A 23,415-nucleotide genomic window follows, 5' to 3' on the forward strand; every position below is an offset into this window, starting at 1 on the left:
GGTTGATCTCCTCTAGGACTGACCGGTTTGATCACCTAGGTTTTATATAGGTGCAATCTATTTATACTCAAATCATAAGAAGACTATGTGTAAACCTTTTCTCAATTTTTTCATCTTCCAGCTGTGTGGACTTCAATTGTCTAATTCTCAATAATAGCAATGCTGGCTGGAGAAATCTGGAGAAATTTAAATATAAATTTAAATATAAATAAATTGAAGTCCCTGTATTCAGAGAGTGCCTAAGGGGGGGAATAGATAGATTATGTGGCATCAAGTTGTTGTCAGTTTTTAGATTTTCTCCATGAAAGGGGAGGACAATTGCTTTAAATGTGTTTGCATCACAAAATGCATGAGCTCTTTCATCAATATACAAAGGACAACATTTGTAAACAAGGAACTAGACCTGCTTCTGACCCTCAGTATTTCAGCCATGGCTTTCTTTCTAATCCCTTTCAGTCCTAATGCTATTAAATATGCAGAAACCCTTTTATTTACCATTTTATGATGATGTCTGTGGCAGGGGGCGTAAGCATAAGTGACAAGATGTGCATCATGCAAATATGAAAGGCTGTGGTTTGTGTCATGACATTTTTGCACATGTTTTATCATCACAGTATATACCAGATGCCTGGGGCTGGAAATTCATACATCATTTGTTATAGCCACTCTACTGAATAAACTTAATTTAGCAGTGATCATGCAGCATAGTAAACCATAAATCATATTTTACCAAGTAGAATTTCTGAGTTCACACATCCAGACTAAGTGAAAACTAAATGGCTTAAAAATGTAACTCTGGCTTAATGTGATATCAAAATTCAATCTGAATGATGTTTTTTCTTGTTCTGATTTTTTTAATGCTTCACTGTGCCAGCCTTGCTTTGTGGTTCAGTGATTCAGGACTGATATCTTATTTAATTATAGTTATAAGAAGATGATAGCACAAAGCTCACCTCAACCTTGGACAATGCTCCCTTCCAAATCTAGTCTCCTCTACATGTGTTGGGTAATGCATTGTCTGGAATTTTCAGTTAGAATGGAATTTTTGGAAGTTGCCATTCCAATACACAATTGATATTGTTTCTGTTAACATTTCTTTCATCCTCTCTGGAGAGGAAAGGTTGCATCAAATAACTTCCACTGAATCTTTGAGAGAGTCAAAACTCCATTAAGAAAGAGGTGGGGAGAAGGCCTACTATAATGTTTTATTTCTAATGCAACTCCCTCTAAAGACTTCAGCAACTCTTAATGATATTGAGTCTGCTTGTGGTAAAGAATATTTTTGAAAAATCCAGAATTAATATGCAGAATATATTTTAAAAGCATTTATTTGCAATAGTAAATTTAGATGCGAATTAGCTTATAATAATTGTGAACATGATTTTCTACAACTGTGATATTAAGGGAATCCTTCCTTCTTCAAGTTGCTGCTAACCATATTCGTAATTGCCTGGTTTTCATGCTGCTTTTGTCCACAGGAGAGCATACTCAAGGAATATTGGGAGGGAAGAACAAAAACCATTTTGTGTGAATTCTTTCTCCATTCTGCATTCTGTAATCCAGCTGTGAATGTTAGAAAGGATGAGAGGGAGGGCTCTTTTGGCGCAGGCTGGAATTGCATTCTGTGACAGTTATTTTTCTACAGCTGTGTTCCTCAATTATAAAGCAAGATAACATTTTGTCTCTATGATAGGGGTACTAAGTTCAATTAGCATTCATCTAGAATTGTGAAGCATTTCATTTTTTAGCATTGGGGTAGATAAAAATAGCCAGCCGAGCCATATTGCGTTTTTTAAAATCTGAATTCCACGCATCCATTTCTTTGTATACAACTTCAGGCTGCTACATGCAAACTAGAACAATACTACAGCAGTTTTTCTCAATTAATTTGAAAAGGAGGGCAGCGTCTTTTCTCTAATGCGTTCTTTAGGGACATCATTTAAAAGAACAAATTGCTGGAGATCTGTTAAATATTAATACTGGTAGAGAGAACATTTGGGGGGGGACAGAAGAGTGTTTGTAGAATTTATGTAAACATATTTTTTTTATTTAAAAAGTTTTACAATACATTTTAACTTTAATCCCCCCCTCCCCCACCCCTATCCAACCCTCCCTATCCCTCTCCCCCACTCCCTCCCCCCCCAACTTCCCAGAGCTAAATACAGGGCATAAAATCAAAAAACAAACATAAACACCCCTATGTTATCAACAATAAACTATAAATTCTATCTCTCTCTAGCTCATATAAAATGAATACAAACAATATTAACATTACAAATAAAGTAGAGAAAAAAAAAGAGGAAAACAGAAAAAGAGCTTTACTCAAAATAAATTTTCTTAATCCCAGTCCTTATTCATATTAATTTCAAAAAAGAAAAAAGAAAAAAGAAAACAAAAAAAAACTTTCACCTGCTATTTGCATTCTCCCACCTTTCTCTAATTTCCAAACAAATTCTCAGTTACACGCCAAAAGCGCCTATCTCTGTTAATCTTAATAATCTCCAACCAAACTAAACTACGATCAAAAATAGTTCTTGCATGTATCCTGCCAAATGTCTCGCAGTTCCAGATCATCCTTAAGTTCAAATAAAAGTTCAAATACAAAGAATATATAAAAAAAAGATTTAGGCAATCTCTAAGACAACTTGTTGTTAATTAGGAGCTTACATACCCATTCTTAGTTCAACACATACTTTAAGTCCATTACCCTAATATACTTTTCTAGCAAGCAATCTTAAATTGTGTAAAATATTAACAAAAATAAAAAAAAGAAAAAAAACTTCTTTCTCCTCTATAATAATTTTACTCCATTGACATTCTAATCTAAAAATTAATCAGCAATCTTAACGCCCCAAAACTTTTGGAGCACCTCTGTCATGACCCCCAAAACTTCTTTAGACCGCTCCTCTCTCACATCTTCACTGTAAGCACGCTTTGGAGATTCCATAACTTTCTGCTGATCTTGCTCTTGCTCTCGTCTCACTCTTCTTATGGCGGCACGCGTCATCTTCTGGCCTCCTGCAGCAACCGATGAAACTGTGACTTGATCCCCTCCAACACCATTGTCCTCTGTCTATCTGTAACGTCTTGAGGCTTTCCCCCACCGTATCCTTTTGCAGCTTCCAAAAATGATAGGGGGGTTGCTTTTAACACATTACTATAAAAATCACGTGCCTGAGCCACAGTAACCAAACAATGTCTTTTACCTTCATACGTCGCCACCAATCCAACTGGAATCTCCCATCTAAACTTAATATCACGTTTCTTAAGTTCCTGTAACAGAAATGCAAAATCTTTCCTTCTCCTTAGGATCTTCGGAGGGATCTCTTTTAAAACCAAAACTTCTTGCTCAGCCACTACCAAATTAGTATCATAAGCAGCTTGAATAACTTCATCTCTCATTACTCTCTTTGTAAAATAGACCACCACATCTCTGGGTAACTTCCTCTGTCTTGCAATCCATGAATTTACACGAAAAACTTTGTCCATATTTCCCTCAATTTCAGATGCTGACTGGCCCAGTACCCCTTCCAGAGCCTCAGAAATCAGCTGCTTTAAATCTTCTTTACCATTCTCCTTTAAACCCCTAATTCTAATAGCATACTGCATCTGATTATACTGAACAAGGCTCAATTCTTCGTCCATTTTATCCCTTATATTTTCATTTTCTAATACCTTTGCTTCTAATATAGAGTTCTTTTGACTGAGATCCTCCACTTTTATATCCAGCTGTAGCACACATTCAGCTACGGATTCAACCTTAGACAAAATGTCCACCCTCATTGCTCTCAGCTTCTCTTCTATCTTCTTCTCCAATTTCTCCAATTTCTCCTCCATTTTCTCCTCCAGCTTTTTCAACTTTTCATCCATCATATTAGACATCAATTGTGCATGCTTTCCAAGAGCGTCTTGTAAATCCTTAAGCGTCAATGCCGGGGGAGATGCAGGAGGAAGCAAAGCTTGCAATGAGGTCTCTTGCACCAGGGAAGACCCCGTATTCCGAAGAGCTTTAGAAGTTTTAGCTGCCATCTTCCCCCACTTTCACTTATTACTCACTTTCACTTTGAAGCTATAAAATCCATTGAGCTAGAGAGGAAAAATAAAGAGTCCACTTCACCTTGACCTCCTGTACCGCTCTGCCTGCTTCTTGATAATCAAAAGTATTTCCATTTGGCAGGGGTGGTTGCTAATGCCTGGCTCTGCTCCAATAATCCCAGAGCAGAGGCGCTGCGCAGCTCGGAGCAACCCAGGCTTCGGGGGGGCTCATCCTTCAGCCGCCCAAGCTCTCAGCTCAGGCGGCCCCAGAGAGCTCAACCCCTACCTGGGGCCTCACCCCCTCCTCTTCTCCCGAGGAGGGGGCTTCAAATCCATCTAAACAGCTGATCGATGCTGTTTACGATGGAAAAACACAGCTGCGGTGCGGGCAGCCCGAAAACGGCTGTCTCCTGACATAGTCAGGAGAAAGTATGTCTAAGAATAATGAATGAATTCAGGTTATGTATATACCTACATTGCAGCAAATATACAGTAATTCTATATGTTGCAGAGCCTGGCAATTTGAATGGATGGGAGTCAATGGAATGGTGTGGCTAAAATTATTGTCATATTTTGGGAGAAATTGTTGGGTTAAGGCAAAATAGGCATCCAGTCAACCCATTTTAGGGTCTTGAATTTTTAAAACACTTCTTAAACCTTTTCTTCTCCCAACTCCTTCATTCTGACCAAAACAATTGGCCTCATTCCATCCAGGATGCTATGAACACTAAAATGATACTGGCGGAGGTGATGAGGACATCTGCTGTAGGTTACAACCCTGTGCTAAGGACTATTAATCTTGCTAAAGAATTTTCCATCGTTGCTAAAGTATAATTCCCCAGTGTTCTTTCAGATAGATCATACCATAAGACAGTATTTATATGGAAGATCAGCTGAATGGTTTTTAAAAGTTTAATCAAGAAATAAAAATACCTTGCCTTGTATTTTTTTTTTTTTGCTTCTGACATAAGAGTGACTGCTATTGTAAAGGTTAATGAACAGGAGATTTGCTGTGCACGAACATATACCAGTTTCTGGATTTTTGCTGCAAATCGATTTAATAAAACAAAGTGAAGCTTTGTGCGAGCAGCCTCAAAGGGTATGGGTTGTATTGTTCGTTAAGGAAAATCAATCCAGCAGCATTGGTTTGCAATTTTGAAAAGCCCTCTTTGGTTCACTTTTTACAAAAGTAATGAATGGAGTATAATGAATCAGTACCTTATTGACAGTGGGAGGATGCCGGAAACCTGAAAATAAGATTGAATTTAAAAACAAAAGAGAAACAAAGCTTAAAATTGTTGGTATGCATATGCTTTAAAGTTAATAGTTTAATATTTTATTAGCAATATTTGCCTATACTGTTGTTCATTTTCTTCAGGTTCAGTGTTCATTCTTTTTTTTTTAAATACCATCTGCACAATTATCTATGGAGATTCTCAGTCATCCAGGTCATGGTTGTCCTAAAGGTGCTTTTTTCAGGAGGCAACTGGACTTTCTTGTTTTTTTCTTTGAAGATGTTTTGCATCTCATGCAAGAAGCTTCTTCAGCTCTGACTGGATGGTGGGGAATGGCAGGATTTATACTCCTTGCAGACAGGTGGTCATTTGCATTCTTTTAGTGAGACAAGGTTGTCATGCAGGAATACAAGCTAGTTTGAGGGCTAATCCACATGGAGCTCCATTTCCATTTGTCCTGTTTGCCATCGTTCACTCCCTAAAATGGACGTTCTGAAACTTGAGCTGGCCACGAACGAGGAGTGTATATCAGAGGTGGCGGCCCTTTGAGAGCTGTATGCAATGAAATTTCATTTTGATGTATGCCGATTGGTGTACATTCAAAGTGACAATAAAGTTGTTATTGTTTGTTGAAGCCCTTGGAGGCTTATCTGTATCTTCAGGGTCACCTGAGTAGTGCAAATGGGTGTGGAGCCTTCTTGGAACCTTTGAAAGGACGGTGTTGTAGACTGGAAATAGATGATATCGTATCCCTTCCCCTCTGTTGAGAGAGGGCTATTCAATTTTGACATAGATGGACCCTTTCACCCCCTTATGCAAATGACCAGCTGTCGGCAAGGAATATAAATCCTACCATTCCCCACCATCCAGTCAGAGCTAAAGAAGCTTCTTGGATGAGAAGTGAAACGTCTTCAAAGAACAAACAAGATAATCCAATTGCCTTGTGGAAAAAAACACCATTGGGAAATCTGCACTATTAAGATATTTTTTGATACATTTATTACAGGGTTAATACACATCTTTTAGCTGGTCCTGAAAATAAGAACCTGGTATTTTAAGGCTTGTTCTAGGACTCCTATAGATCATGAAAAAAAGAAGCATTTGTGGTAGACATGGCTGAAGGCAATGTGTATCTTGTTTCTCTACTTGTAAAAGTCTGAAATGTGAACTGATTCCCATTGTTTAGAATAATAGGCGATTTGGAGAGATTTTGGGATTGCTGGGAGAAAGGCTGTCTGTACAGAGTTTTGCTTTCTAGAAATGCATAAATATAATGAAATGATACAAATATTGACGTGCCTATCATATGCTGTTGCCAGCAGTAAGCAGACATTGTAGATTTTAAATCAGTGAAAAAATCTGTGGTTTAGCTTATAAAAGTTCTTAGTGAATTGGCCCTTAGATTCCTTTTTCCTTCCTGATAGATCAACTGACTGTTAAAGTTTGAGATTGTGTTTGTTCAGAGACATTTGTTTCCAACACTCAAAGTAAAAAAATATAGAACATTGCAATTTTAAGTGGTTTACATATATACCTTCCCACTGCTTGCTAGTGTAGGCCTATGTGGGGATGGGTAGGGGGGGATTTTTGAAAAAAAAAAGTCCAAGTGTAGCAAACTTCAACTCTGGCTGGGGAATTGAAAGAAAACACATATGGATGACATCAGGGTGGATCAATCAGCTATAGATTAAACATGCTTGAAAAGCAGATTCTGGAAAAAAAACCAAGAAAGTAGGAAGAACAATTTACTGGTAATAAGAAAAAACAAATGTGTATTTATAACATTTTTTTCATCTGAGAAATCATTTCTCTCGTTACTGTATATACGATAGAAAGCTTGTCTCTGTATATTTGCAATAACATGTCTTGTACCAGTTCCTAATACAGAATATGTGAATGAGCTGCTCACAAGCAATTTCATTTTTTAAAAGCCACAAAAACATATACATATTTGAATATTGTTTTAATTTTACAGTGGAGATGATTGCATGTATTTGAGCATAGTTGTAACTCTTAACACATTCAGCCACATTAACTAGCTGAAAGAGAAACAGCTATTAGGACCATAGGGAGGAAGAGAAGAAAGAAACTACAGTAGTCTGTATTTCTGGTTAATGTGCATATATTATTTAAATTATATTTGTATAGCCAAGGTTAGGATACAACAAATAAAAGTAGTTTTTCAACTCCCCCACCCCGCAAAAAACATTTTAGCAACAAAAATAATGAGTTATGCAAAAAAAACCCATGCAATACATTCTGTGTCATTGTTTCACACTGTGTGGCATTTAGACATTAACTATAAGCTTTGCAGAATATAGTATTGGGGCAAATGTTATATTCCTATAGCATTGGGGCAAATTGTTTAAACAAATATCTTAAATTAGAAAGTGGCAAGATGTTCAGTTATAGTTGTGTCTGTGTGCTGATTTATTGTATTTATCCTTGTAAGAGGAAGACAAATCCAGAATTCATAGCTGGAAAATACCTTGTTAGGATCAACCAAAATGGGGCAAAAGAATACATAATATTTCACATTTATATACTTGAAAGTTTAGATGGAGGGCTTGCTAGGGTGGAGGTGCTGAATATATACCAGAAGCACCAGAACTTAAGCAAAACCTGTTTGTCTAGATTATTCAGGTTGAATACGGATAGTTCTCAGGGCCATGGGATGGGAGGATGGGCGTGGGCGTGGGTGGGGAAGGGATCCTGATAGGGAAAAGGGGGAGGTGGTACAGGAGGGCATTGTGTTGGTGACAGACATAGGAAGGAATGGAGGGAGACAGAGCAATCTACTCTTGGGGAAGATGGCACTTGTGTTTAATATTGGTACTGAATTCTGTCCCCTGTGCTCAACCCATATATTACCCCCTGTTACACGATTTATTTGGCTCCTTGTTTTCCTCCAGGCTGAATTCAAGGTGCTACTTATCACTTTTAAAGCCCTACACAACACTGATTATTTGCAAGGCTTGCCTCTCTGTAAGAATAGCTGCCTGTTCCAATAGATCAGATATGGTGGACATGCTCCAGGTTTGTTCTGTGGCCGTCACTACCTTGTTGAACACCACCAGCCATTCAAGAGGAGCCACCCTTCTAGCTTTTCAGAAGACCTGTAAAAGGCCTGGCTTTTTACTGAAGCACTGTGATTGAATGGATAGAAGGCTTGAAAAATGGGTCACAGCCTGTTTGGGACATCCCAAGGCGATGATTAAGGTTTAGGGTTTTCTTTTATTATTTTACTGTTTTAATTTTTTTTTAGGATTGCTTTATTTATAGGTTTTACTGCTGTTGTGAGCCATGCAGAGTTGCTTAAAATTGGCAGCCAAATAATAATCTACGGTAACAATTTTATAATCTTATAAAATTATCTGAAATGCTTTTTTCAGGTAAGGTGATACAAAACAGTTTATCATCTCATCTTAGTGTTTATGGTCTGGCTGCTAACCTTACTTCCCAGTCTTTGTTACTATTTTTCTGACATACATGATGAAGATAATTATTCCCAGTTCCTTAATTAACAGAACACAGACTTGCTGCATGCTGATGACATCTAATTCCAAGGCTAGATGGTTTTTCCCAATAGCTTCATATTTTATTAATTACATTGGTGATAATTACATGAAATCCTAGCAAATGAAATTCTACTTCCCTTGAGTCATGCTTGATGGCTATATGGACATATCCGAGCAGCTTTTTTGGCAATGGCATGAAAACTGTTTGCCACTGCCTTCTTCTGAAAGATTTATTGTCTTGATTTTCCAGTTCAGTCCACACCCCTGAGATATTTTTGTGGTTTTTAGCTCAAACATTAACTAGATATGAAGCTACATAGCTTTTTCAAGGTCAGCCGAGTTTGATTAAGTGCTGCTACTGTGCGGTCATCAAAATAAAATGAAAAGATAATGGTGAAAAAGAGAGCTAATCACCCTTGAATCCTTTTCAAAGAATCATTATGGTCTTCTTAATGTCTCATTTTGTTTTGTTTTTTTTAATGTTGTTTTTTTCTTGTTGAGCTCCAGATAAAGTTTGCTCTCTGGGTCACTAAGAACTATAGAGTAGAGACAGAATAGAACAGGGGTGTCAAACTGCCGGCCCATGGGCTGGATACGTCATGCTGAAACCACGCCCACCCTATTGCTGGCAATGAAAAAAAGTCGTGATACGTGGTGACACGCCATGTGACGTTGCGAGTTTGACACCCCGGAATACAAGGTAGATCAAGTAATGGTTTTTCCAGATGAAGTGGTTCTTCTACATAATATTTTGTTAACTTTCTTAGAAATGGGAGACTGGGAATTGACCTATTCAATAAGTATATGCCTAAAATGCACTTGTCATGCATCTTCCTCAAATATTTAATTTTTAGAGACTGGGATAGGCTACTACATGACATTTCCCAAAAATTGTTAAACCGGGAAGTTTTACCTGAAAACAAGAATATGATACTTTGTTGTTAGATGTGTGGCTATATAAATTGATAAAATAAATTAATAAAATCTTTTAGAAGTAGTCATTGAGTTACAATCATTTGTTTAACAACCATTCAAAGGTACAATGCCACTGAAAAAAATGACTCGAGACCAGTCCTCACACTTATGCCATTGCAGCATCCCCACAGTCATATGATCAAAATTTGGGTGCTTGGCAACTGGCCTGTGTTTATGGTTGTTGCAGCATCCCAGGGTCAGATTATCAGCATTGCAACCTTCCCAGCCAGCTTCTGACAAGCAGAGTCAATAGGGAATGCTGGATTCACTTAACAGCTTCAGTGATTTGCTTAATGACCACAATGATTCCTTAACCGTGGCAAAAGTAGCAATGCCTCATTTAACAACCACATTGCTTAGCAATGGAAATTTTGATCCCAATTGTGATCTTATGTCACACCCAGCAGCTGATTTGTAACTAATGCAATGTCTACATTTATAAATTTATTTTATCTCTCATTTCATTATTCCATCCCTCACTTCTATCTATAATATATGGGTACTTTTTTCTCAGGATAATACTTCATGTATTTTACCTGAGCTCATGCAGTAATTTTATAGAATTTAAGATTCAAGAACTCTTTTTTGGGTTTTGCTTTAATAAGTAAATGTATATATATATTTTGGAAATTCTTATTAGAGGCAAGAGATAGGAGTGCTCATGGTAATAGGTAATGAATGATAGGTTCAACCATCTCACCTAGGAGAGTTTGAAAATTGTAGTGGAAAGAAATCTATTGAAAACTCCATAAAAATGCAGTCTTTTGTGTCTCTTGGGGAAGCCATTACCTACACATTCTTACCTGGGAGTAAATTGCATCCAATGCAATGAGTCTCATGAGTGGTATATACACTTCTTTGAAATTCCTTTTAATGTAGCTGTGATAATTTGTTTTGTGAGTGCATATTATCTCAGGCAGAATACTGTTAAGAGAGTTCAGTATTATTATATCTCATTATGGATGGTAGCTAAAATTGAGTTATTTCTCAAAGCCAACTTCACAAAACAAATGCATTTAATGTTTGGGTGTTTGGATCTTTGGATTAAAATAATATTCATCATTCTAAGAAAAGTAGCCAGGTATGCTTATGCCATCTGTTTTAGAGAAAGCCTGAGCTGATAGTATTGACATAGACTTTGGCTGCATTCTCACAACATGCTAACCCACCAACCATAGTTAACAAAATAAAATGTCTATTATCATATCACTGCCCAAGTCTAAGTATTTTGACACAAATTGCATCCTAGGGGCTACCTTTAGTTTTCCATAGTTCCCACAGAAACATAAATAACATGTTCCTGATTTAATATGATGGTCATAGGACACATTTAAGACCCATGCATTGTTTGGCTTTAGCTTGGTCATTATGGTTTGTAAACATGGTTTATGGTTTAAATGTATTGTGTGAGTAGAGCCATAGACATGCTCTTCTCATATGAAATGGGTGAAACTAGAAACTGACTAGATCTCCTGGTAAGGCATCAAGCAGAGGACTGGTAGTATTCTAGTAAACGAAGTCTGTTCACATCAGGGGAATGAAAGCTGGTGAGTATACAAAAGATGAGGTAAATATCTAGGGAAAGCATGGTTGCTAAGCAACTGGGAAAGGTAGAGACTGCTTGTTGTTGAGGCAGGAACCTCTACTGCTATTTGCATACCAGGGCATTGTGTCTTCCTGATTAATAAATGACCTTTATTCAGTGGATATATGCAAGAGGAGAGGATTTTTTAAAGATTTAAGGTGTGAAATTTTGATCACCTGACCTCAGCAGGTTGGAGGTGTGTGGCATAAATATGGAGTCCTTCTCAAACATGCATCGTAGAGGTCTTTCCCTATTGCTGAATTTGTATAGCATGACTACTTGACTTAATGTGATATATTTATTTATTTATTTATTTCGATTTATATATGAACTCAACCATAGCAATTTTCAGACCATGTTATAACAGTGGATTAGGTCACTATTACTTTCTCATATAAGAATGGTTAATAAACCAAAGATTTAATGGAATGTGAACCCAGTTTGTCTTCCTACTTCTAAATCAGGCATGTCAAACTCATGACATTACATGAAATCACGTGACGTATTGTGACTTTTTCCCCATTGCCGGCAATGGGGTGGGTATGGTTTCAGCGTGATGCATCCGGCCCATGGGCCAGCAGTTTGACATGCCTGTCCTAAATGGTTTATGTTTTAAAAATGCTAAGGTATCTTTAAAGAGAGCATATAATATAGAAAATCAGATGTGTTTACACCAATGGTATGATCATTACTTACTGAGAACTCTGAACTATTATAAAAACTTAACTTTCTCTTGAAATTAAAACTCAGAGTTGCCCTCAGAAAATTGCAGAAGTAGTGTCATACTAAAATGTTTACAGTACTGCCAGCACTGGCCCTGGAACACTTGTTATGAAAGATCTCAGCAAAGGTACTTTCAAAGTTGGGTTATGATGCTCTTAAGAAAGCTACGCACCAAATGTTAAGGAAACTTCGGTGTTCCCAAGTATAGCTGGCAGGACCTGTTGAAGAGACTTGAGAAATATTTTACCATGGTCCTGAATGTAGAAAGACAATCCTTATACTAAGAGATATATTTTTTTTTTAAAAAAAATGATAAACATTAAATTATTCCAAAGCTGAGCATCATAGGAGTTAAGAGGATTTGGAGTTTAAATACATATTTGCTTAATTGAGGACTGTTTTATTGAAAATAATTTTAAAAATTCAGCACTTAAAACTAAAGCTTGACTTGATTTAATAAATTTAATAAATAAAAATGCACCTGTACACACCACACAGATTGAGATAGGCTACCTTTTGGAGACAGTACTGTGCCTTTTCAGCAATAGAAAGACTGAAGATGGAATCTGACTATACTATATTATACTATACTATACTATACTATTTGAGCTTTGTGGTGATATGTTGACTGCTGAGTGGGAAAGCCTTTAGAATTTAATGAATTTAATGCAGATTTTATTATCTACCTGGAGTCTTTTTAGTTGATACAGGAAACATCGTAGATAGTCTTATTACTACTACGGTCAGTAATGGAAGGGAGAGGAGTTGCATGGGGAAGATTAAAAAATCAGCTGAGAACTAAGGTGGCAGAATAACTCAGTCTAAAATGAAGTTCATTAATTTTTGACTCAGTGTGTCTCAATTTAACTCAGTTCATGAGCTGAGCACTTAGGAAACAACATGTCTCTGGTTGGACTCGCACAATACATTTAACCTATAAAGCAGAGGCTCCCAACCTTTTGGGTACCAGGGACCAGTTCTGTGGAGAAAAATTTTTCTGTGGACCAGAGGGGGCTGTCTGCATCCAGTGGATGGGGCTTCACTTGTTTGGGTGGCCTGGTTGCTGGTATGCCACAGCATGGTACCAGTCCATGGACCGGGGGTTGGGGACCCCTGCTATAAAGCATGGCTTACAAACCATAATGGCCAAACCAAAGCAAAACAACACATGTCTTAGTGTGCCCTGTAAACCATCATATTCAACCAAGAGTTTAAACTTACATAGAAGCAATCAAGTGAGTTCAGTTCATCATGATTAAATGGTAATATATTCTATATGAACACAATCCATATTTCATGTTCATTCCCTTTCAGATTCCTTTTTATGATTGTCTTAACCAATTTGCTCTCTGATATGTTGGGGACTCAATTCTAAAGCCAAGCCAGTCCAAAATTTAAAACAAGAGCAATAACAAAAACTCATTTTGATTGATGGTTCAAACATCATATTGAATCAGAATGAAGTTTATTTGCTTTGGGTTTATAGTCATGAACCCAGCCATAATTGTTTCTAAAACATTGGTTTTGGTTCAGTGTGCTGCGAGATTCATCCAATTGAAGTTTATTCATCAGACTAAAGTTTGCAAGCTATATGTTTGAACCCAGTCACTGAATGAGGAAAATAACTTAGTTTCAGAACCAACACCCAGTAAGGAATAATTAGAAGTTGATTCCCATATATGGTTCCTGAGTATTTACTACAAGGTCAGCATAAATCTGAGGGTTATATGTGTATCATTACAGTCTGTGGAAATTGTATCATCTTCTTTGGCTTTGTGTTTTGAGGATTAGCAGCTCACTTTCGATGTTCAGAACACATTATGAATTCTTCTTATTTACTGTTTCTTCTACCAGCAGCTTCCCACGTTGACATTTTTTTAGTATGATACCTCCTCTTTTCTTTCTGAATTTAAGGATGCATACCTAGCAGCTGTCTGATTTATCCACACAACCTAAATCCTCTTGGTCTGAAAGATAGTAAATGTTGGTCACTGTCTCCCAGTAACTTATGTTCTAACAGAGGACTTGAATGTGGCTCTCTCCAGTTTTATCCAATATTTTAATTACTGCCCTAAACATTGTCCTGGAGAAACCTAAACATACATATAGAGACTGTTCAAAAGGGAATGATTGAGAATTTTAGGGCTGTCTTTATCACAAGCCCAGAGAGACTAGAAGAGCACAACTATGAAGTACAACTTCACCTTGTACTACTTAACTCTGTTATTAACATTTAAGGCAATGTTCCTCAGACATTTACAAGAACTATAAAATATATGGAGTATCCAATTAAATGCTCCTATATTTTATCTTGGAAATTCACAGTTTGGATAAATAAAATATTGTTAATAATTGCATTGTTGTATACACCTTTCCAGTCTCTCCGTTTTAAAGCCTTTATTAAACTAAATTTTGATGCATAATTTAACCCAAAATTGTATTGATTTACCATTTTAATCATTTTATGTAAGCTAAGTAGCCAAGAGTTGAGTAGAGCCCAACAAAAGTATACATAATTTTTTAAAAAATGTAAATAAAACCATAATTCAAGTGTGAAAGTTTTTCCCCCTAATTATTATACATTGTTCAGTATTTGTTATATTTAGACCCACCTAAAATGACAAGATATATTTAGTGGATATAATAATTAAGAAAAAAAACACCAAAGGTTTGTGGTAAATTTTAAATTTAAGCTATGAACCCTAAAACAGAAATAAATCAGGCATTACTTGTATCCTATCATTGTCAGTAAGCTCTTCAGAATTACTTAGTCTCCAAAAATTTCAGGCAGGCTAAAACAAATGAGGATCACTATGACCTCAAGTTACTCCATAGAATAAACATTGCTAACAAAAAGCACTTCTAGCCTCTTAATAGCACAAACTACACAGAAATTGAGGACCACCAGCAGTATTGTCAGTTTTCTGAATTTTAATTGCTTTTGATATTATTATTTGCCCACTTCATTGAGATAGTTTTCCGCTGTTGGCCTATTTTCACAGATCAGCTTTCTGGCAGGGAAAAGTATATGATATCATCAAGAGAGTAAAAGAATTGAAATGGAAATGGGCTGGTTACATAGAAAAAAGAAATGATCGCAGGCAGACCAAGGCAATCATAGAATGGGTTCCACTTGATACAATAACAAGTATTTCAGACCCAATTGGCAAAAGAAAGCTCAGGACTGTATTGGTTGGAAAGATGTGGAAGAGGCCTTCATCCTGCAGTAGATAGACAATGGCTAAAATAATGATGATGAATGAATGGCAACTTCATCTTGTTTTTTTTGTGAAGGTTAATAGCTGTTATTATATTACAGTAAAACTATGAATTTGCGCTGACAGATTATAAAGACAACAGTAAATTTTGCAGAATGCAGTATTTTTAGATTTTTTTAGTTAATGGGCTACAACTGTTGTTAGACCAGCTCTACTGTTTCCACACTTTGGTTAATTCCAACCCCTCCTCTTTCTCCTTCATCTGGTCCTGAGAAAAACTCTGCTGGAAAGAAAAACAGAAACATGGTTTTCAGCTGCTGGTTTACATACCGCAGGTAGGCTACAGAAATATTCTAGGTGGGCATATGTTGTTTGATTGGAATTTTAAATGTATTTTTCAAAATTCTTTAAATGATACATATAGTATTAGAATGCCTGTAAATGTATAAATCACCCTGGAGAAAGTGGAGTCTTGTTTTTTTTTACAGTGGAAGCCAAGTTCATTCATAGAATGATTGGTACGGCTTACTATATGGAAGGTTGATGTGAATTCTCACATACAAATTAAAAAAAATCCTCTTTGCCCAAATTCTAGATTGTCTGATACAGTAAAATTTTCTCTCTAGATTGCTTAGAGTTGCCTTCATACTGCATGGACATTCTCATCTTTTCTACTTTTCTTTGGCTATGATACCAACAGTAGCAAAAATAATTATTTATTTTGTCTCACTCTTTCTCTTTTGATGTCTTATTGTGAAAGGCAAATATTGTTGTGTTGATGAACCCTCACAGTAATTAAATAAAATAAATTTATTTATTTTTATTTGCCACATATTCGCCAGGTGATCTTCCATTTCCTGTTCCACCTTTTCTTGTCTCCTCATTCCTTTCCTTGTGATTCTAAAGAGGTGTAGTCCTTTATTTTCCATTTCTTCATTTCTCCTCCTCCTTGCCAGATCCCAAAAACATGGTGTCATCTCTTGACTATAACTTCTCTCCCCTTTTTCCATGTAGCATAACCATACATTCAATGTAATTTAACTTGTTTTATTCAGGCTTTTAAATCGCCCGTTCCATCCAGCCGCTTTCAAGGGAAATCACCTCAGCAGGTCTTAAGTGGAGCTACCAAATCTGGGCTGCTGATACCCAGTAGGCAAGAGAATGTCTTGCAAACAGGACAGCCACACATGCTCGGGGCCAGAGGGGAAGCCGGGCAGATTGCAGGCACTGGCGTTGGTGCCGGCATGGAGGGTGCTCGTGCGTGTGATCACCCTCCGGCCCTGAGCACCACCTCTGCCATGCACATCTGTCCCTTTCACGTGTGCGTTCTCCCTCTACGCCGGTGCCGCTACCAGTGCCCGCAATCTGCCTGGACTCCCCTCCGGCCTTGAGCAGTGCTTCTGCTATGTGTGGCTGTCCTGTTCGCGCATACGATCGCCCTCCAGCCCTGAGCAGCGCCTCTACTGTGCGATTGCCCTCCGGCCCCAAGCAGCACCCATAATCTACCTGGCCTCCCCTCTGTCTGCTTTATGCAGCTCCTCTAGGGCCCCCTGCACCCGCCGTTAACCCTCCTGCCACCATGCAGGGTAAGGTGGTCGCCCCCGCCCCCACCCAGATGCCCTCACCTCCCCCAAGCGTTTTTTTAACTAACCTGCTTTCAGCTGCATTCTGTTTCTCCATTCCCTTCTCAGCCTTCACCACGTGTTTGTGGGACTATCGGTAAAAAAGAAAAAAAAGTTCCATGAGACTTTCTAACTTCTCGCCATGAACACTTGGCGAAGGCTGAGAAGGAAACAGAGAAACGGAATGCAGCTGAAAGCAGGTTAGTAAAAAACAATTTTTTAAACTTTTTTTTTACATTTTTTTTTACAGTGCTGTTCAACCCATCCTACGTGTACCACCAGCCAGGTGCTTGCATACCACTAGTGGTACGTGTACCACCGGTTGAAAAGCCCTGCTCTAGAGGCCGAAGAAAGGCTGGTTTACACTTAGTGTCAGAACAGGACTTAGTTGAAAAATGAAACAGGATGGGCAAAGACTAAGGCATAGTGACTAATGTATTTGACTAACACCAGAGAGATTTGGTTTCTACTCTATTTGCAGCCACAGCAACTTACTTGGTGACTTTCAGCCCAACCTACTTCACAGAGTTGTTATGAAGAAATATAGGAGGATAGATCACTATATATGTGCCTTGAGTTTTTGAGCAAAGATGGGATATAGCTACATGTGCATGTTTATGTTCCAGAGAAGGGGCACATAAAGCAATAAAAAAATAAATCCAGGGTTTTCTTCATGGATCTTCAAATTGTCGCTTTTTAAAGAACCACTTGATGAGTCAATTCCTTGCTGCTGGATGAGGGAAGGAGGGAGGAATTGAGACTGGGAATTGTGGGAAACTGTCATGAGATGTTCAAAATGACCTCAGTAGCAGCCCAATCACAGCAGCAACCTGAAGCAGCCACAACTTTCCTAAATTTCATTCCTTCAGAAGTCCCAGCTTTTGGTCACATTGTTTACATTAGCCCATTTGAGGTACCTTGGTTCAAAAATTATTGCCTTATGATGCACTGTTTCACCCAATTAATGGTAATGGAAATGACAGCAGGTGTTTTATATAGATATGGTTGTCTGAACATTTTTCTGTACCAGATAGGTTATGTGTTTTTCCTACCAGTTTTCCTACCTGTTCTCACCATTCATGAATATAATCTGCTTTAGAAACACTTTAAAGAAGAAATTCTTATGAACAAGGTGGAATTTTTGCACTTATATATGAGGTAGAAAAATGTGGGTTAGACAGCATCACCACCAGATGGATTTGTAGCTGGCTGACTGGCCGTATGCAGCGTGTGGTCCTCAGTGGAACTGCATCTACATGGAGGGAAGTGTTTAGTGGGGTGCCTGAGGGCTCTAGTTCTAGGCCCAGTGCTCTTCAACATCTTCGTCAATGATTTGGATGAGGGGATAGATGGGAAACTCATCAAATTTGCAGACATCACCAAGCTGTCAGGAATAGCCAACACTCCAGAAGACAGGCTTAAGATACAGGAGGATCTGGACAGACTTGAACACTGGGTGCTATCTAACAAAATGAAATTCAGTGGTGAAAAAAGTAAGGTTCTATACTTAGGCAAGAAAAACCAAATGCACAGGTATAGTATAGGTGGTACCTTGCTCAATAGTAGTAACTGTGAGAGGGTATCTCGGAGTCCTACTGGACAATCACTTACCCGTAAATATGAGACAGCAGTGTGCTGTAGCTGCCAAAAAAGCCAACACAGTGCTAGGCTGCATTAACAGAAAGATAGAATCAAGTTCACATGAAGTATTAATACCACTTTACAATGCCTTGGTAAGGCCACACTTGTAATACTGCATCCAGTTTTGGTCACCACGATGTAAAAAAGATGTTGAGACTCTAGAAAGAGTACAGAGAAGAGCAACAAAGATGATCAGGGGACTAGAGGCTAAAACATATAAGGAACGGTTGCTGGAATTGGGTATGTCTAATTTAATGAAGAGAAGGGCAAGGGGTAACATGATAGCAGTGTTCAATATCTTAGGGGCTGCCACAAAGAAGAGGGAGTCAAGCTATTCTCCAAAGTGCCTAAAGGCAGGACAAGAAGCAACGGATGGAAACTAATCAAGGAGAGAAGCAACCTAGAACTAAGGAGAAACTTCCTGACTGTTAGAACAATTAACTAGTGGAACAACCTGCCTCCAGAAGTGGTGAATTCTCCAACACTGGGAGTTTTTCAGAAGAGACTGGACAGCCATTTGTCTGAAATAGGATAGGGTTTCCTGCCTGAGCAGGGGGGTGGACTAGATGACCTCTAAGGTTCCTTCCAACATCATTATTATTATTATTATTATTATTATTATTATTATTATTATTATTATTATTATTATTATTATTATTATTATTATTATTGATGGCCAAGGGGTCCTTGATAATTTCCCAGCCTGGCATAATATCTCAGCTATTCCCAGGAAACATGAGGAAATTACTTCCATTGATGTTTTTCAGTAACAGGACTTGGTCAAAACTAAAGGGAAAGTCCTCTTCTGATAACACTGGTGGCAGTCTTTTCCTTCTGCAAGGGAAACTCTGAAATATCATCCACTACGTTTCTGTGCCCACAACTTTGATGGAGAATTTGGAAAGACTTTTTCATCCAGCTACAATATAGTATTCCAATGCAGTGCCTGACAAATTAAATAAAGGAAGTTCTTTGTCAGCCTGTAGTACTGTAGATGAATGGTTTCAGACTGTACGATTGCATGTCTGCTAACTGCTTTGTTCTCACATGATGGGTAGCAGATGTCAGGCGCCAGGGGCTGCTGACATGCTACAAATAATTACCTAAAAACACATGTAACACATGTCAGTTAATTGTTAGACAATTAGCTTCACTATTAGACCATTAGACCAACAGCTACACTAAGTGCATTTATGCAAGAGAAGAAGCTTGTGGTCTTTGCATGTCTTTGCAAAGATTCAGGTTCAGGTCTTAATGATAGTGTTAAGAAGATGACTTTCTCTCAGTCCAATTTACAATGTGGTTGTTATTGGGATAAAATGTGGAATCCCACATATGCCTACTTGAGCTCCTGTGTGAAGTGTTTGTATTGTGCCTAGATGCTTGTTATTCTCCCACAAGTTGCATTTTATTTATTTTTATTTATATTACATTGTTTTAGTTGTTAGATGTACGTTTAGTGAGATGAGCAACCTTATAAATTTGCTAACAAATAAAAAGAAATATGAAATATAAATGCAAATTCAGTAATGAATAATCCCAGGCTCTAGGTCAGGCATGTCAAACTCGCAATCATGTGATGTCACATGATGTATTGTGACTTTTTCCCCATTGCCAACAATGGGGTGGGTGCGGTTTCGGCATGATGCATCTGACCCGCGGGCCAGCAGTTTGACGTGCCTGCTCTAGGTCTACATAGTCTGTCATAATGCATACTATAAATCTGTGAAAGAGAGAGTAGTCCATATATTTGATTTCAGATATCCTAATTTTTTTTAAATTTTAATTCCATTTATATCCCGCCCTTCTCCAAAGACCCAGGGCGGCTTTACAAGCTTAGCAGTAGCCTTCATTCTATGTATATGCCTGCTTATTAGGGCTTTCATACACCCCCCCAAGCGGCATTATTACAAAGTCAGCTTAATTTCCCCCAACAATCTGGGTCCTCATTTTACCTACCTCGGAAGGATGGAAGGCTGAGTCAACCTTGAGCCTGGTGGGATGCAAACCTGCACTAATTGCAGGCAGCTGGTGTTACTTAAGGAGGCATTAGCCCACTGCTCCACCAAATACATCTCCAGCTTTGTTAAGATGCTGTTTTCATATATATTTTGCTTTCCATGGGGCATACAAAATTGTATAGAGAACTGACTCAAATTGGAGGATAGTAAATGATCCCTTTCCAGAGAAACAAAGATGCTGATTGCAGCTCCCGGTGACACTTGTTTGTTGAAAGCTGTCATATAGTTCCATCACCTGAATGTGGGGGGGGAGGGAGTGTTCAGTTGACAAGTAAATAATGAAATAGCTGCAGTCATCATTATCTTTAATATCACAGAATACGCATATAAAAAGTAATATACACTGGAATCTAAAAGTGTTCTTTTGAACGTAAAGCTGCTACTTGCTCCTCTTGCTTGCCTTCTAAGTGCTAAATCAAAAGAGAAAAGGAGGAAAACTTCCTTAAAAATAATGGAATAAGGTGGTAAAATCAGTGAACTCTGGCATTTGACTTAATTGTTAATGCAGAGTGATTCCAGAGATGTCTTCCTGCAGGCGATATTTCCAAATGCAACAGATCCATAAACACGTTCTAAAAATTACTATTATGCATTGCTGGATCTGTATGTAGATGTGTCTGTTAAGCATTGTCAGCAAATTCTATTTATAATCTTGAAAATATTTGCTTCAGTTTTTGGGTGTGGCTCAGTGGGGAGACAACTGGCTCATTTATTTGCATATTTAGCTTGGATACATATATGTTAATCTTAACTTTGGAGAGATGTTGAATACTTCTAACGTAAACTATAGTTTTACATAATTCTGCTTCTAATTCTGCTTTGTTAAAAGTTTCAGTCCAATAAAAGATGGATACAATATTTGAATTAAAATAGACAGGGAGTGGGGAGATACTTTATTGAAACAGTACATAAAATGCTTTAAATACCTGAAGTCTTACAAAAAAATAGAGCAAGTTTTTCCCCCCCAGTGAGCTCCTGGTAAGTAAGGTTGCTGGAAGCATTCTCGCTGCAGAACTGATCTATCAGATGCTTAGGTATGTGTCAGTATTAACACTGCAGTTAGGCTACAGTTTAGACTTATATAGTGACCATTTGGATATTCTTTGTAAAGCATTCTGGGAATTGTCATTTTGTGAGAAAGACATGAGATTCCCAAAGAATGTCAGTGGAAATGTACAGAACTCAAAGCTGAAGTCTTTGTAAATTTAGCTACTGTCTTTGTGATATTCTTATGTTTTTTCTCTCTTTCTGTTGTATACCTTTTTAAATTATAAAATGTTCATGCAAGGAGCCTGTCTATTTCTGTTTTTTTCATTATTTTGTAAGATGTAATGGACATTGTTAATGTCCAACAGTCTACTGAAATCTTAAGAGTTAGTGTAATTAGCTCAGCCATGCAACCCTCCCATTTGTCTAAGTGAATCTTAATGGTTTTTGACATGCATCCAAACCATACTGCTATGTCTCTTTCCAGATTCCAGATCTTCCACTTATTATCATTACTGAAACTTTACTTTGTTCTATATATGGTCTAAGCCGAAGTACATAGATAAGCACGTGCATGTGCTGTTTTGTCTGCTCTTTGTTATTTATTGACTTAGTCCAGGGGTAGGCAACCTTGGCTCTTTTATGACTCGTGGACTTCAACTCCCAGAATTCCTGAGCCAGCATGGCTCAGCTTGGAAACCTCTCCCTTCCCCTCAGCATGTCTGGCTCAGGAATTCTGGGAGTTGAAGTCCACAAGTCATAAAAGAGCCACGGTTGCCTACCCCTGCATTAGATGAATTCAGGGATACTAAGCTTGAAGCCTAAAATGTGACAGGTGCTTGTCTTTGGTAGACCATAATTTACTGCCCATTCTACCTTTTTACTCTGCAATTAAGGCAGCATAGGGCAACAAAGACAGACATCTTGTTGTCTTTGTTCACACAACACTCTGAACCACAGAACAGCCAATCATATTTTAGTTTAATGTCTGAATCCAGCCTGTGTGGTCAGATTATTGCTCAATCAGTATGTCATGGAAATTCAGAAAAGTGGGTTAATAGGTTAAAACATAACTAAGCTGGCATGGATAAGCATTTTACACAAAAACAGCCTTTCAATACTTGTTTTCCATTCAGTGTGATTCCTAAATAAACAGGAATGAGGTAGGATCCTAATTTAGATCTTTCTTATGCAGCTATATCTTGCCTTTCTGGAATTTTAACCTCTTTATTTTTGCAGGTATTACATTTCCAATAAATTCAACAGCCATCAAATTGAATACCGTGTTCATAGTATTGGATATGATGGCCATTTGGTCTCTTCCCACTATAGGAATGGCATCTGGCAAACCACCTGCAAGACCTCAATATGCTATTAAATTGATTCTGAATCACCACTTTGGGGATTGCTCTCTAACTTGTTCCTGTGGGAGTGCTGTTTTACTGTAGCCAGCTGAGAATGTACAGGATCCCAAACCATTGCAATAATTGCAACATAGGCATTTCTGAATTGTAGTGTTTCCCACAGCAAATATAATTCAGCCATACAGCCTCATTTTAATATTCTCTATACCAATTCAAAGCACTGCAATGTAGAGGAGGAGGAGAAGAGGTGTAGTAATGAGTTTTGAACTTTTTTTGGAGCTTATTTGTATTTGAATATTCTTGCAAAATACCTATGTCTGTTCCTCACATCAATCAATCATAGAGTAATTTAAAGGAAGAAAGCAGACAAGAGGGGACATTTTCCTAAGAGTCAACTAAAGGATAGAGATCAATAAAACTGTACCGTATTTTATAAATGGGATTGAACAGAACAGATACAAACTAAAAGCCTGTCACATTGCTCTTTACTT

The 23,415-nt window shown here is 37.9% G+C and overlaps 1 protein-coding gene across 8 annotated transcripts in view; it reads left to right on the forward strand.

The window, feature by feature from the left end:
• Positions 1-23,415, forward strand: part of EPB41L1 (erythrocyte membrane protein band 4.1 like 1) — a 193,665-nt gene that overhangs the window by 40,859 nt on the left and 129,391 nt on the right. The window contains exon 1 of one of the 8 annotated variants that reach the window (XM_083358645.1): positions 15,552-15,624. The exons of the other annotated variants lie outside the window; for them this stretch is intronic. The gene's annotated coding sequence lies outside the window, so the exon portion shown is untranslated. Of the gene's footprint in view, positions 1-15,551; positions 15,625-23,415 lie in introns of those variants that run through there. 8 annotated transcript variants of the gene reach the window in all.

This window comes from Vipera ursinii (genome assembly GCF_947247035.1).
Source record: "Vipera ursinii genome assembly, chromosome: 3".
NCBI lineage: Eukaryota > Metazoa > Chordata > Lepidosauria > Squamata > Viperidae > Vipera > Vipera ursinii.